At 37.3% G+C, this 16,346-nt stretch overlaps 1 long non-coding RNA gene across 2 annotated transcripts in view; it reads left to right on the top strand.

Annotated features, from left to right (window-relative positions):
* Positions 1 to 16,346, top strand: part of LOC140846576 (uncharacterized) — a 181,575-nt gene that overhangs the window by 43,853 nt on the left and 121,376 nt on the right. Inside the window, exon 3 of one of the 2 annotated variants that reach the window (XR_012125813.1) lies at positions 14,561 to 15,784. The exons of the other annotated variant lie outside the window; for it this stretch is intronic. This is a non-coding gene — a long non-coding RNA (uncharacterized lncRNA). Of the gene's footprint in view, positions 1 to 14,560; positions 15,785 to 16,346 lie in introns of those variants that run through there. 2 annotated transcript variants of the gene reach the window in all.

Raw genomic sequence — 16,346 nt, 5'->3', positions numbered from 1 at the left:
CTTGCAGCAGAATTCTTAAGCTTTATTCCTTCTCTTGATCCTGCGATGCACCAGGCTTGGTGCCGACAGCCTTCCTTCTGCTCGCGTCCATGGTCCCTCCCTGGCCTTTGGGTTTGGGCTGGCTTTCTGCACACGCTCGCCAGACATCTGTCAAAATGTTCTTGGCACCGTCAGTAGCTTGCACAGAGAACCCAACACAGGATGCGCTGGGGGTGGGTGGGGGAGGTGGCTGTGCTGGGGGTGCCCATGGGCAGGCTGGGGGCATCTGTGGGCAAGGCATCCCCAGTGGCTCATTGTTGGGCTTCTTGATGGAATCCATGACACAGTTAGTAGGATCCATGTCCTTTTACTGCCCTCTAAGAGTCCTATCTGCCATTCTCCCAGTCTCTTCCTGCCCACCAGTCATGCAGCTCATGACTCAGTACCCTTGATGGTTTAATGGCAAAATGTGCCTTGTTGGAACATTCTGGAGAGCTGGGGAACCAGGCACTCACTCACATGCTCACTTTTCCCTCTAGGTGGAATCATGAGCTGAGAAGATCTCTCTTGGCTCTGAGCTGTGCCACCCTGGGGAAGCGGGTATGCGCTTAAATCAAACTGTTCCTCTCACTCTCTCCAGTGCATGCAAACTCAGATTTTTTGCTCCAATCTGTGCTGGAACTTCTCCACTGGAAAAGTGGACTTCCATGAAGGCTCTGTTGTGTGTGACTGTCAAAGGCAATGTTCTCCAGCAGCTCCCTGACTGCAGCCAAGAGGGGCAGGAGCTGATTCACGGGCCTATGCAGGGTCCTCAGCTGGGACTGAGGTCCGTCTGCTTTTTACCTGACACACAGATGGGCAAGACCCCTCCCAGGTCCCTTGCTGTGGGGTGCTGGATCACACAGCTCCCAAGAAGGCACTTTTGTCTGTGTATGGATGCTAAATTGTCGTTGTCCATGATGGGGATAGGGGTGTGGGTAGGATGAATGATGTTGTATTCAGTCATGTTGCTGATGTCACTCCTTAAGCTAACATTGAAGAATTAGAAGAGTCACATCATATTTTCATGTTCACTGAAAAATATGATGGAAATCTGGCAACCATGTGCCCCATTTTCTGCCTGGCAGCAATCGAGTGGAGCTGAATGCAGCTGTCTGATGTCTCTGTGGTTTGTGGGCTCCTGTTTATCACAGCTCGTCTTCCTCTTAAGGCCTCCTCCACTTCAGATGTCCATGTTTTTCTCTGGCCCTTACATGCATCTGATTTTGACTCTTGGGTTGGACACTGATTTACTTGAAAGTGTAGAATCTCTGAGTCTTTGGAAAAGCGCAAGAGGGTGAAAGTTCAATCTTTAAGAAGACAAAGTGGATTGAAAATGAATAGAGACAGCGGAACTGAGAAGCAGACCTTGTTTTCTTAAGTTTAACACCACTTACTCTGTATGAAAAGGCTCAAGTATCAAAGCTAAACTGAAATTGGTACATTGTGCTTTCAATTAATTATAATGTTTAACTTAACTCCAAAGAAAATTCAGTTACTAGTTTATATAAAGTGTGTGATTACATTGTTCCCAAGCAACTATCTTTTTGTTATATGACTCACTTAACGATCTAGAGACTTCCAGATAAAAATGGCAAATTAAAGCCATTGCTGTGCTTCTCCCTTCTGAAATCAACTGAAAATTACAAAAAGAATGATCCACATAGGCTACTCAATGAAATTAGAAACCAGCTGCCATTCCAATACTTAATATGTGAAATTAAATTTCATAACAAATATTGAGAGGACATGAAGGGAACCTGCACTAGCAGACACTCACTCGAACTGTGTTCAGGGTTCTCACAAGTTTGGTGACACATGTGAAAAGACAGGAAGTTGGACAAAATAAAAGAGACATGATTTTGACATCTTGATAAGGAGCTCTGCATCTACTGATTTCAGTGAATGGAGATAAGTAAGTACTAGAACACCTCATAGAAGATAATGGAAGACAACGATCTCCCTGGCAACCCAGCAGCCTCGTTGTGATCATGAGTACAGACATGGAGTCAGGGCGTATATGCAGCATAACAGTTGAGAAGTGGTTTATGACAACTGAATCGAGTGCACCTACTCCCAGGACATATTTCCCCAATCCTTACTCTGTACGTTCTCCTGCAAAGACACGGCTCAAAAACTGATGATACAGTTATTTTCAAATAGGAAAGAAATAAGGGACTATAACATGCATTGCCTCCTCCTGGAAAACTACCTAATGATGAAGTTGTACTGACAGATGAACGGAGAAGTCAATGTAAAAAACTGGTGGTGAACATGGAGTCTGTTGACATATAAAACTAAGGGAAACTAACTGGAAAAATTATGAGCAAACACAATATCTGTAACTTGTGGTGCAGAATATGCAATGTCGGTTAACAAAAATTGGAATGTAGAGTATGAGAATAAGAATCTGTAAGCAGTGTATGAATGCCAATTTTCTGATCTCAGAGTGGAATGTGGGAGGACAACAAGTAATATTAAATGTAAAAAACTCAAGTTTTAAGCAAATTAAATAAAGTTATAATAAAAGACCCCATATGAGCTAAAAATAGATTATAGAAACAATAATTATTTCTGAAAGAAGGCACAGACATGCAAAATAACATAAAGATACCCTAAACTGAACAGTGAAGGAAGTGGCAAAGATGAAAAGAATAAAAATGGAAAGAATTTTGAAAAAATAAGAAATTTAAAAATTAAAAAAGTATAACATTAAGTGATATAAATAAGACTAAATTTATTTGTCAATGGAATAAATGTGAATGAACTTACCCTGTTAAATAAAACATCTTAATTGGATTTAAACAATATAAAAGAAATATTTGCATAATTAAAATATGTTTGGAAAACAAGTGACTCAGGTTGAAAATAAATAGGCAAGAAAAAAGATGGATAGGTAAAAAAATAAACAATACCAGGTATAAATAAATAATTAGTTTCCATGAGTCACGTAATTAATATTTAACAAATTTTAATTCAAGACATAAGGTATTAAGGATATAAGGAATAATTTTACAAAGAAAGTAAACAAAAGTAAATTGAATATTTTTTTAAAAATTTATGTGCCATAAATATTTCCATGGAAAATGGCACAAAATAGAGAATAAATAATTGAATATATCTTTGGGCAAAATCAGGTATAGTAGGAAAAAATATCTAAAAAAGATTCAGTATCTATAAAATACAATTATTACTGTAGCTAGTCAAAGGATTGTGTTGATCTAAATGTTTGATATAAAGGAGCTTGAAAAGCCATCATTAAATATATAACAGAATATACTTAATTATTTTTTTGCAAATATATAAATGAGCCAGTTAAGAGTTGCTGCTTCTGCAAAATAGGACTGGAAATCAGAGTAGGAGAAATAGTTTATTTTTATTGTATATCTTTGATCTATTTAAGTGTTTATTTACCACATCACTGTATTAGTTTATAAAGACTATTATTAAAAGATAAATTGATGTTTTTAAGGACAGAAAGATCTCTAATATATCATTAAACTAGACAAGTGAAAAAAATAAAACAAAAGGAAGAACATTGGGGTAAATTTTTATTAAAAATTATTTAATACCAGTGTTTCCTTCCCATCCTCTGATTATTGTATTCCAACCACGGCCAGTTCTCAACTCAGTGTGTGTCTATGAGTGCCTGCCTACGAAGAAAGAAAGAAGTTTGTAAAAGTCACTCAGGAAGGAGTAACTATAGAAAGGTCCTTACTAACATCCCTGGGAAGATGGATGTGGGTGACCAGTTCCTGAAGCAGCTAGTGGGGGTTCCGAGCTCTCTCTGAGGACACGTGGGAACGACAGATCAAAAGCAGAAACCACTTGTTCAAAGTGGAAAGCCACTCCCCTTCTTCAGTCGATAATGCTCTCACACAAACTTGCAGTAATGTTTTTTAACTCATCAAATACATGCAGAGAAGCCTAGAAACATCACTGTAGTTTTCAAATTATTTTTAAATAAGGGTTATCTTCTTAGTATGTCAAAATTCAAATTGTATGTATTTTGAAACAATCATCATGATCATGCACTGGAGTGTTTCCTGCTTTGCTCATAGTTCTGATTTCCCCCTTCTGAATCCTAAAACCTTCCCTTCTGTCTTAGGGCTTCTATGCTCATGTGCGGCCAACTTAAATTCAAAAGTGTGCTTGGTGTCAGACTGAAGCAGCAGATATAAAAAGATCCGCGAGGAAACAGGTAGAGGGAGGGGTCAGTTGGTGAGGCTAGGAATAGAAAAGTCCCAAATTTGATTAGAAGACACTAATAACCAACCATGAAGAATGAGGGGAGGAATAAAAGATTACTTGAAAATTACCCTTAATATCAAATCTATATAAAGCACATTAGGAAGCAAATAAGTGTTAAAAATATCCAGATTTATATTCAGTGTCTTTCCGGTGATTACATGGTCTCCTATAATTTTACCTTTCTTTTTTTCACATTTAAGTGTACAAAGCACATAAACACTAAATATTAAGGTCAAACCCCATTATCCATCCACCAGCTTCAATAACTATTGATATAATAGTAATCTTGTTTTATTTCTGCCTCCCAACATCTATATGCTCTGGATATGTATTAATTTTTATAGCTTTATGGAGGTATAATTTTCAAGCCATAAAACTTACTGATTTTAAGTTATTAATCTTAGTGAATTCATAGAGGTGTACAATTGCATTATGACAATCCAATTTAAAAATATTTCCATTATCTCCAAAAGTTCCCTTGTATCTGTTTGTAGTCAATCCTCAGAGCTATGTAAACACTGAACCGATCTGCTTGCTTTCTCTATAGATTTGCCTTCTCTGGACATTTCATAGGAATGAGATCATAAAAGGTGTGGTCTTTTGCACATCCCAATTAATTTCAACCATTTAGCCTAACTGCATAACTTAAAAAAAGTCACAGTTCAACATGACCTTGGCCCTAATCAAGATATGTGGTGGGATTACTCAGCAAAATAACTCATCAGGTCATCACTTTCCTATAGAATAGGGTTTTGATGCAAGAAAAGAAAAATAACATGGCAGAGAAAATGTAGAAACAGAGCACAGCAGAGCTCAGAGTCAGAGATCCCGGGACGATGATCAACAATCAGGATGGGAACAGGAACGTGGCCAGGATGTTCTAAGCTTCCCCTCTCCCTGCACGGCTTGACCAGGGGTTGCTCTGGTGTACATCAGAAGACTAGCTCTGAATGATACTTAAAGGCAAGGATAGGAAGGTATTTAAGCTGTGGCAAGAATCAGGCCAATATCTGGTTTCTTTCTGGATGAGTAAGTAAGGGGGCAGGACCTCGGGAGAGCAATTATGACTAGTTCGAGCATCATTGACTCAACAGGATCAGGGCTTTAGTGTTCCGCCCCACTGCCTTGTCAGTGGCGTTAGGACAGAGGCTGTCCTGACATAAACACCCGAGTCTGGCTGGAACTAGAATAAGAGTAAGCACTTACGATTAGGAGCTGAAAACAGAATGAAGATGGGGAGACCCGGGATCCCTGGGGGCGGTACTTGGAAGGATTCTTCTGTGTGTTTCCATTGGTCTTCACAAAGCATGGATGGGTGGACTAGAAAGTGTAGCAAGGTTTGGGCAACATGTTACCATAGTACATACCTGGGTATTGAATTTAAATGGTGTATCTGTATGGTTTGAAATGATGATAAATAATGAACAAAACTACAGCATTTTAATGGTGGATCTGGGTCACTGAATATAAAGCTATTTCTGCCTTCCTCCTGTATGCAGATTATAGAAAGCTCTGGAACCCAAGTTACCTCTGAATCCATGGCAGTCACTAACACCCAGCAACTGTTACGGTTCTAAGCAGAAGTTGGGCCACTTGATTCTTTCTGGTGGGTGTTCCTGCGTACCAGATCTTGACAGGAAGCCACAGCAAGTGAGAAAGCAAACAGGCTGGGCTCTGGGGGTCCATCTGGAGAACACTGAAAGGGCAATGTCACCAATTTTATAGAGTTCTCTTACTATTGAAGACCTGTGCTCCTTAAGGAATTCAGGAACTATTGCATTTGTAGGGTTCTCTTTTATTCTGCCAGAGGCACTTTCCTGACTATCTCTTTCTAAATAAGCCGACCTGACAGTATCAATCACGGCATATTGAGGGATGCCAAAATAGCTAGTCAATTCACCTAAAAATATAGTCAGATTGATTATCTCAATCTACATAGACAACATTTCCCATTAATTAATTTACTGCACCACCTTTATCAATATAACCCAAAATGTGAATGAAGAAAAAAGGAAAAAAAAGGATTAATTAAGGTTATTATGATTGCCTTACCAAGGAATACGTTAGTTTTAATGCATGTTATTAAATTTAACCAAAGTCATTTTACACCTCACCTTTTCTATGGTAGATCTGAATCTCTAAAGGGTGCTCATCAAATAACCAAAAGGAATTAGAACACAGTTATTATGGATTCAGAAGTAAAAAGAGATGAATCAAACACACACAGGGTAGATATGGGAGCCACAGATGTAATATCATATTAAAAGAGAAGCAATGTTTTCCTTATTTATGGAAGCAGTTAAATCACTGAGCATTCCTCGTAAGCTTTACTATACAAGCTTGGCAGGTAGGAATGTTTTCGATCCTTCAAAAAATTGTGATTAATTTATGCTCTGGAACTTTTTCAACTCTTATTTGTAGCATATGACTTCTACCTCAGCTCGGGAACATACCAAGAAATGCAGAATGACCATGTCTGAAGTGTTCAGGCATGTTATATTTAGCAGATAGTAGTTGGAAGTTATTACAAACTTGGATAATCCTCATAGAAAGGGAAGTGAAATCCTTTATCTGGCGTCACTCAGCCTGGTAGAAACTAAAATGCTATTTTTCTCCAGACAGAATCCTCTCTAGTGTTCCGTCTCTTATGCTTTGTTGCCTTGAACAGATTTAGAAACCATGGTTCATAATTTTTTATACAGTAATGTTTAATTGTATGTATATATAATTACATATAAAAAATCCTGATATATATATATATGTATGTATATATATATATATATATATATATATATATATACACACTCACACACACACAGATATATATAAATTTAATGTTTGTGTTTTGTCATGAATTAATTTATAAATAATTAAATAATTATGGGGCCATGAATAGGTGCTGGGAACTATGCAAGGTAATGGGGGAAAAGAGATGAACAAAATACAGCTTCCTGTCCGCCATGATCCAGGGCTGTGATCAGACGTGCAGACATAGAGGGCAGTGGTTGATCAGACTGTGATCGAAGACTGTGAAGTGCCTCGGATGCCATGTTCAGAATTTTCAATTTCATCTTTTGCATAGCCAAGAGCCACCAGAAATCTAATTAAGGGCGAAAACAGCAAATTAGGACTGTTATTTATTTCAGAATACAAAGCTGCCAGCTTTGTAGGAAATAGATGGAAGGAAGAAGAGAATGCTGACAGACGAGAGGATGTCACCGAGAAAATCCGTTGCTGTTGAACATCACCCGGACCGAGGGAGGGGCGCTGGGGGCGAGCAGGGCTGTCCTGGGCAACGGGTCTGAGTTACGGGAGTGGAGGTACAGTCTGCAGGCTCTGCTGATTTATCTGATGGGCGTGTGCGCAGGAGGAAGGTTGCTTAGGGATGGTCTGCCTTTCAGCAAGGCCATTGATTTAATTTTTCTGGTCCTTTGCTCATTTTCTATGAAATTTTAAAGGATGGGCAGAGAGTAGCTGACTTTGTTCAAGGCTGTTTTGTTCAGCATCGTCACATGTGCATTTAAGTTTGTCCATTTCTGAAGGATTCATCTGTGCCAATTTTATATAAACTGATTTTTAATTTTAAGAAAAGCAGAAATTAGTATTAAAAGGAAAAAAATAAAAGAACCCCTGTTTTTCTACCTTTAATTAGATTTGGGCACTTTTTAGAAATAGTTTTTGTTTATTCTGTTGCTATGTCTCCCACCGCTGTACTTCATAAATTATTACTACTGTGACACAGGGTCACACAGCCTTCCTGCTTCCTAGATTTTATTCTCTATAAAATTCTTTATGTCAACATGGAGTAAACCCTGTCTGTCATAGCTAGTCATTTTTACTATTGGCAGTAATCTTTCTACCATTATAATGACAAAAAGGTAAATTACCATGACCTTGAACTGGTTAACTTAACTATAAAGACAGTAGCCGTGTTACTAATTAAATCTGATGGAATCATGGAGTAACACCATGGTTTTTAAAAATTCTAGAAAACACTACTGGAAATGAACAAAAGGTAATAGAAAAATATAAGAAGTGTTTGCCCATTTCTGTCAGGCATTTTTAGAAATCAAGCCACACTGGTGCTTTATTATTGCCAGATGGGAAAAATTTTGAGGATAAAAACCTCTTATCTTATTTTTAACCAGGTGGGGTTTTTTTTTCTTCCCTTTTCTTCCTAGGTGTTCATATAGAGGAGTTGTGTTCAATGAAGTTGCACTTACCCAATAGCTTACATAACTCTCCATCTATTTTCAGTAAAAAGGCATTGGCGTCCCATGTGTGCTTTCATTATGAAGTACTAATTAGTACCTTTGAACCAGCCCACGGCTTAGCAAATCAGCCGATCTTGAACATGGTCTCCTGGTCCTGTAGATTGAATGAAGGCAAGGTTCAACAGGAATTACAGAATAGAAAATGCAAATCTCCCGACACTTCAACAAAAATGAAACTTTGGTTTCCATGGTTGTACCTCAAAGAAACTGATGTAGGACGCAAGCATCAGGACAAATTTTAATTTCCAAGTGAAAATTGTAAAATGAAACACCATGGAAAGGACCCCCTTGAAATATATTTGGAGGACATGTATTTAGGCAATTGAAAGAAATACATACCAGACAGTTTTTGTCTCAACAGACAGAATTATGGATACTTTTGGGTAAAATGTCATTTCCTCACTCCAATTGTGTGCATGGCCAAAGAAACATAACATTTCAAAGATATTGTTATTTTTTATGATATTCGTGTATATTTTATCCTCAGGTGCAGAATCACCAGTTTTCTTGACTTGGTGATTTGAGGTGTGAAGGATGCATGCATGAATGATGAAACTGTTGATCAGTTTCAGGTTTTTCTAAAATATCAGGGGTTAATGTGTAGGATCTAACAATGTCAACAATGTCAGTTCCTGAAAAGGGATGTTAAGTATATTGTGGCATAAGGGAAATACATAGGAACATGTATTTTTGCTCCCCAGGGAAAAAAAATGTGCCTACACAGATCATGCAAGAGATTTATGAACTCCTTCCCATGTGCCCTTTAGGGGCCCAGGCTGAGAAGGTTCTGGAGAATGTAGAATATATTACTAGCCAAGACCCTCCAAACCCTTATGCACTAGGATTAATAATTGGGTCCTCTCTGAGCTAGACGGGCCATGATTCCTAGGTGGACAGTGAAAGCAAAAAGACCAGTATTCTCTAGTATGAGAAAATTGTTATCTTCCTTAAGTAACTCATTCATTTGCTCACTCATTTACTTAACAAAATTATCTTGAGTGTCTAACATGTTTCTGGTCACTCTGTTAGGTACAGAGAGAAAAAGGTCTCAGTCCTCAAGTTTCCAATGGAAAAGAGTGATACTAGAAAATAGATCGTAATTATGGTGTCACAAAAAGAAAAGAAAAAAAGAGAAAAGAAAAAGAAGAGAAAATAATGCAAAGAAGACTTGGAGTCTATTATAGTGAAAGCAACTTGGAATTTCTAACCAACAGAATTAAAAAATGAATCTCAAAAGGCAGACATTCATAAGGAAGGTGTCCTAGGGTGTTTTGTTCACCCTCTGATTTGTTTAGTTAATTTAACAAGTGTCCCAGCAGTATTTCAGGCTTGAATCTAATTATTCCGAGAATCATTTTGAACAAAATAATTTCAATTCTTTATTTATTGAGCAACTGATGAAGCTTTGTTTTCCCATATTGTAGAAGCCAGTGTCGCAAATTGATTTCAGTAATACTTAAGTTCTTTTGCTATAAACAACATAAATTGTCTTTGACTGACTTAAGCAAAAACCAAATAACCAGCTAGCCAAAAACATAGAGGATAATACTGGAATATTCCAGTAAATATTTACCTTGAAGTAATAAAAGAGGAACTTCAAGGCTAGCTCTTTATTAATGTTAACGCATGAACTTGCTAACCTAAGATTCAGACAGGAGCTGGCAGGCAGAGGAGATAAAGCACGGAGGTGAGTGGGGATGGAGAAAGTGGGAAGTGGGAAGAAAGGCCGGCGAACACATTCTCTGGTCTGCATGGGTGCATCTAACTGGTACACGAAGCTGCTCAGAGGAGCACGACTCTGTGAACTGGGTCAAGCCAGTAGTTCATGGGGCTTTTTCAAACTATGTTTAAGAATTATTGCAGAGGGAAAAATCTAATCGTAACTTACTCACTGTAAGTTGACCTCTAAAACTGATGGTACATTTAGTAACAAACATTTCTACAGAATGAGACATAATCATAAAACTAAGAACAAAAGCCCTACTTTTTAAGCTATGATTTTTTAAAAACAAATTTACTTTTTTTCAGTTTTATTGACAGATAATTGACATATATCACTACATAAGTTTAAAACACAAAACATGATGGTTTGATTTAAATAAATTGTGGAATGAATACCACTATAGGTCAAGCTATGATTTTATAGCACCATTTGGCTAGACACTACAAAGAATAGCTTAGTGAAGTTTCACACACACACACACACCAAGTTACTAGATCTCCTGAAGTCCTCTGAACAGCTGAATATGAATTTCTTCTGAAATAAAAACATTCCCAAGTCTCATTGATATTGTTTAGAGAACCAAAGCACACCCAGGCATGCTTTCATTTTAGTTCGCTCTTAGCCTGAGCATTTTCTCTAAGGATAGAAAAATGTGAAATTATGTTCAGGCTAAATCAGAAAAAAAATTCTAGTCCTATAACCTTTTCTAACATTTTATCTCTAAAGAAGATAGAAATCCTAACTAAAAGGTACCATTTTCATTGTTTTATTTAAGTATCATTGATATACAATCTTATGAAGGTTTCACATGAACAACACTGTGGATTCAATATTCACCCAGATAATCAAGTCCTCACCCGCCTCCCCATTGCAGTCACTGTCCATCAGCGTAGTAAGATGCTAAGAGTCATTACTTGTCTTCTCTGTGCTGTACTGCCTTCCTATATTGACCTACCTATATTGTGTTTGTGAATCATAGTGCCCCTTAATCCCTTTCCAATTTCATGTAATGCTTTAGGGGCATAAATGCAAAAAAGTAAATTTACTTTGTGTGCAGGTTTGCAGAAGTAAGACAATATCTGAGGGCCATTTACAATGTCCTGTTTGCAAAGTTATTAAATAACATTTTTAAAAAACAGCTAAATGTAAAAGCTGCAAATGAGAATTGATATTCATAATTTTAAAAACGCACTAATGGAGTTCTTTGTTTATTAACGCTGATATGTTTATGGATTCAAATCCAATAAACCACGATTGCTTACAATGCGCTATTACAGAAATAGTTAGGCAGTTGAATGAAGCAAAATAACATTAAGAAATAGAACCAAGCTCACAGAGGAATGTAAGAGAAGATATGGGTGCAGTTGAATAGGGGGACATGTAGATTATACAATATCAAAGTCTGGGAATATTGACTAGTTATTTGTAAAGAAAAAGTTTTATTTTTTATATTATTTCTTATACCACAAGAAGTGCAGATAGATCAAAATTGGATTATTTTTAAGTGTATTACTTTTGTTAAGCATTCTTTTCTCCCTTTCCCGGTTCAAGAGAAACCAGAAAAAAACAAAACCGTCTTTGATTCAGGATTTCTTTTGGATGCATTTTGAGCGGTCTATAAAATATCATGTGGTTTGAACCTAATATCTTAAATGGATGACTTTTGTTATATCTGCCAAGGAGCAGGGAATTTTTCTTAGCCAGAATTTAATACTTTGCAAATTAGAGCAGAGTAACAAAAGTAGAAAATGATCTTCAAGATGGAGTTTTCTCCCTTATGTTAATCTTCCTAAAACCTGACCATCTCCCTATCTTCTTCCTCTCTTCCTATTTTGGAGAGAGACTAGAGGTTTCAGAATGGAACTCCTTCAGTATCCCAGGGCCACCTGCTCCACCCGTGTCCACACCTGTCTTCACGTGCCTTCATCCTGTTACAGTAAAGCAAGCATTTCACCACGCCTCTTTCCTTCCCATTTTCTCAATAATTTTACACAAGCTATTGTCCTGTAGTTCTCTTATATCTGGATGTTTCCCCTTAGCATTTTAAGATCCCCAAATCTCGCCTTTCTCTAAGACTAAGCCTTTCACAGTTCCGCCCTCCTTCCTTATGACGCGCCTCGTCTCCAGCTTCTGTCCCATCGGTCCAGGCTCTTTACTGCTGCTGTTATTTAAATAGCTCATCTTTGCTACGGTCAACTATGACATCAATGACTGAATCAACAACATTTTAGCATTTTTCTTAGCTGGCGTTTCAGATTGCCACTCTTCCAGAGTCACTATTTTCATCAGACTTGACTGTTTTCTTCATTTCACTCCAGTTTCTCTTGCTGATTTTTCCAGTTGCTTTGCTGACTTTCTTTCTTGTACTCAACTTTTTAATGTTGAAATACTTTATTAAATCTTGGATTAACCAACATGCTAAACTTTCTCCCTAGAGGATCTTATAGCTTCAACTATCATGTATATATAATAATCCCCAAATTTTATGTCTGCATCTCAGACCGTCCTTCATATAAACCTCAGACTTGCATGTTTAACTGAAACATCGCTCACTGAAATGACCAACTTCTAATGAAATCCTGTTTTCTTCTTGGGAGAAAAGAAAAGTCGTGATACTTGGGAGCTGCTCTGACAATCACAGCTTGGCTGTAGGGGTGTTGAAAACAGACCTGGCACTCCCAGCTAGGCCAGGTCATTCTCCCATGAACACCGACTCAGACAAAGTCACTCTGAGATACAGTAGACAAAAAAGACCACTTTATATTATTTTCTAAACACGGGTAAAAGCAGTTACTATGTGACTCACAGAATATCAAAGACTTCTCTGCCCCAGTTAATATAATGGTCTATTGCTTGTTTGCCAGTTCCGACTTCAGCCTGGTCTAATTCTGTTTTCCTCATACTAAGATGCATTGAGATACACTGCCATAGAATTGTCCCTAGTTTGTGCCAGTACCCAATATGGAGTGAATCTGATTTCTTGGTCTGTCCCCCAGATCACCCAATCAAAACCAATTCTTTCAATAAATCCCTCCTAACACCTTCCTACAGAGATGTCCTAAGAGTCTCTCTTGCCGCTGTGAGTAATACAACCACTTTGTTCATCTACTGGTATTTTCCTGTGGTAGTGTGTTCCTTCGTCATAGAATTTATCTCAGTAATAAGTAAACACATGAGTATGTAAATAGTTGTTTTATGACTTTCTCTCACTAAAACACAAGCTCCTCATGGGCAGGGACCATGCTGGCCTTGGTTAAGTGCTCAGAACAGCACCTCGGGGACAACGGGGTCCTGTGTTACCTATCTTCATCTATGCTTATTGACTGTGTTACACGGGGCTGTAATAAGCACCTTAATTGCCAATGATATGAAACTGGCTATTAGATACTACTATATTCTTAATTGCTGTGTCAGTTCATCAGGATTCTCTCTTCAATTAGATATCAGACTTCGCAAGAGCAAGAATTCTCTAGGCTACTTCTTGATGCAAAGGTGTTTATAAGCACTAGACCCAAAGCCTACACATAATAGGTGGCAATTGGTTAGATGTTTCTTGGAGCTTATGCAATGACTGAAGATGATTTTGCTTCAATGACATCAGTAGGGGGAAGTTACTTCCTAAGCTTGGGAACAAATCCAGGAGATTATTCATAAAAAGGTAAGGAATATGGGTTCACTTTTGCTGTCTCTCAAGTATATACCAGTGACATTTGACTGGAAACACTTCCTAATGTAAATTAGAAAGCTGACTGGTCAATGTGCCCTATAAGGATACCTCTTGCTAATCAACCAATTCCTATTATTAAGAAATTATTGCATATACCCCAAAGCAATAATTTTTCATTAGATTTAACCTTTGTGTCCAAGCTGTATGTTGCTCGGAAATATTATAGTTCAAATTTTCTCTTTAAAATATTCTTAGAATCTTTTCACAAATGTATATTCATTTTTAGTTATTACCCCCACAAGAATTGGGGAAAATGTGAAGAAATCCTGCACATTCCTCTGGGAAAATTATTCCCCTACATTCATGTCCTAGTCGTATCTTCCCTTGACCTTCAGACCCCTGTTTATAATATATAATGGGTATTTCTTTTTGGACGTCCTAATAAAGGCAACTGATAGAAGAAAATCATTGTCTTTCCCAAATATATTCATTTCCTCTTTGATCATATAAATGTACTACTGTATATCTGGCTGTAATGCTATGGATGTTTTTGCATTCCCCACCCCCCCATTAATATAGTTTAATACACATGAGTCACTGATTATTTGTCCTTTTAAATATCTCTAGAATCGACCCTCTTCTTTCCAGCTGTCATCATCAGCCACGGTCTTCTGCTCGGACCATTGCTAGAGTCGTCAGACAAGTCCCCGCCTTGAATTTCACACTACCAGCTAGGAAGGCCTTTCCCTTCACAGGCTGTCCTCTGGCTCCGTCACACTAATTTCAGCTCCTCCAGTGGGTCTTCCTGTCACACACCCCAGTTTGTATGAAATTTTTTCCTTCTGCCTGAAATGTTCTTCCTTTGTTTTTGTTTTTAACCCCCAAAATTATTCATTTTTAGCTTCCTTAAATTACTGATCTAAGGTGATTACGTCCTACTTTGTGATAACTTGCTCCTTCTTCCTCCACTGAATTGCACTAGTTTATTTGTATCTTAAATTCTTGTAAGAGTAGATGCTGCTTAGACACAGGGTCTATGAAATATCTGAACATCCCAGTACCAAACAGTGCCTAACAAACACTGGCAAATAATGTGTTGAATGAGTGAATGAATTCTGTCTCTAAATATGCAAGAGAAATCCAGTTTTAATTTGGACACAGGCTACTTTACCTCCCTACATCTAAAATACTGAATCACACAGAGTGAACACCGGAGTTCGACAAGGTAAACGACCCCTCTCCTTTCTCTGGCTCCTCTTTCTTCTGCTCCACCTTCCTTCTTTTCTTCCTTTTCCCCCTTTCCTTTGCATGTTTTCTTAAGCACATGCTATGTTCTAGGCTCTGGCGATACTACTGAGGAATTTTCTAGAACATTTATTGTTTGAATTCTAAAACTACAGAACTGCCATAAAAAGGGAAATTTGGTGGACTTTTTAAATACTCATACCAGTAACTTCTAGTTACTCTCCATCCAAAAAAGGGAGTGTTCTTATATCTCTGATGAATTTCTTGAAAAATTTGGTATGTGTCATTTGCAAAATGTTTACATAAAATCAATGTTACAATATATTGGAATCACAAGGCTTGTAAAACCTTGAAAAGTCATTAAATAAATATTTAATGGATGGATCTGACATATTCTGCTAGCTATAATGAGGAATATATTTATAAAGGTAAAGGAACATGCCATATACAAGTAATCTATAGGTGGAGACCTCTCCAGAATTTTAGGGATGCTTTGAAATACTTCACAACTTTTATAGTCTGTATTTTTAAAATAAAATATGTAGCTGAAATAAACTTTTCTCATTTTTATTGCAAGCATTTACTTTCTGTTAGAATAATATCACTTTACATATATTTTAGAAGGTATTAAGCAGTTTTTCATTTAATCTTTTTCTCCTTCTTAAGCATCTAACCTTCCCTAAGAATAAATAAAGCACTTAGACATGAAGTTTTATTTATCTAATTTTGTTCTGTAGTATATGTTTTTCTATTTTAAATTCTATGTATCTGTAGACCAACTGAGTAACAAATGGGATTCAAGATTTTAATAAATGTTCCTATCAACTTGCATTTGGGTATTATTACTCACAATGCCTCTCTGAGACATGTGGCTATCATCACAGAAATTTCAACAGTTGCCACAGAAACACAGAAGGGAACTGATACACAGGCGCACATTAATAGGCAGAAACAAAGTCAATGGTCTTACAGTTTCTTGCTATATACAGGCTTTGGCAGTAACTAAAGGGAAAGATCAGAGAAAATTGTTGGTTTACAGAAAATGTACTCTTGAACTTCTTAGATCTCAGGTTTCGTGTCTGTCATTAATTTTGGAGATTTCTTTGCCATTCCTTATTTAAGTATTTCTTCTGTTACAATCTCATTCTGGGATTTCAGTCATACACAT

Source organism: Manis javanica, chromosome 15 (genome assembly GCF_040802235.1).
Source record: "Manis javanica isolate MJ-LG chromosome 15, MJ_LKY, whole genome shotgun sequence".
In the NCBI taxonomy this organism is placed as follows: Eukaryota; Metazoa; Chordata; class Mammalia; order Pholidota; family Manidae; genus Manis; species Manis javanica.
Note: the sequence above shows the minus strand (reverse complement) of the source record. Positions and strands in the feature narration are given on the sequence as shown.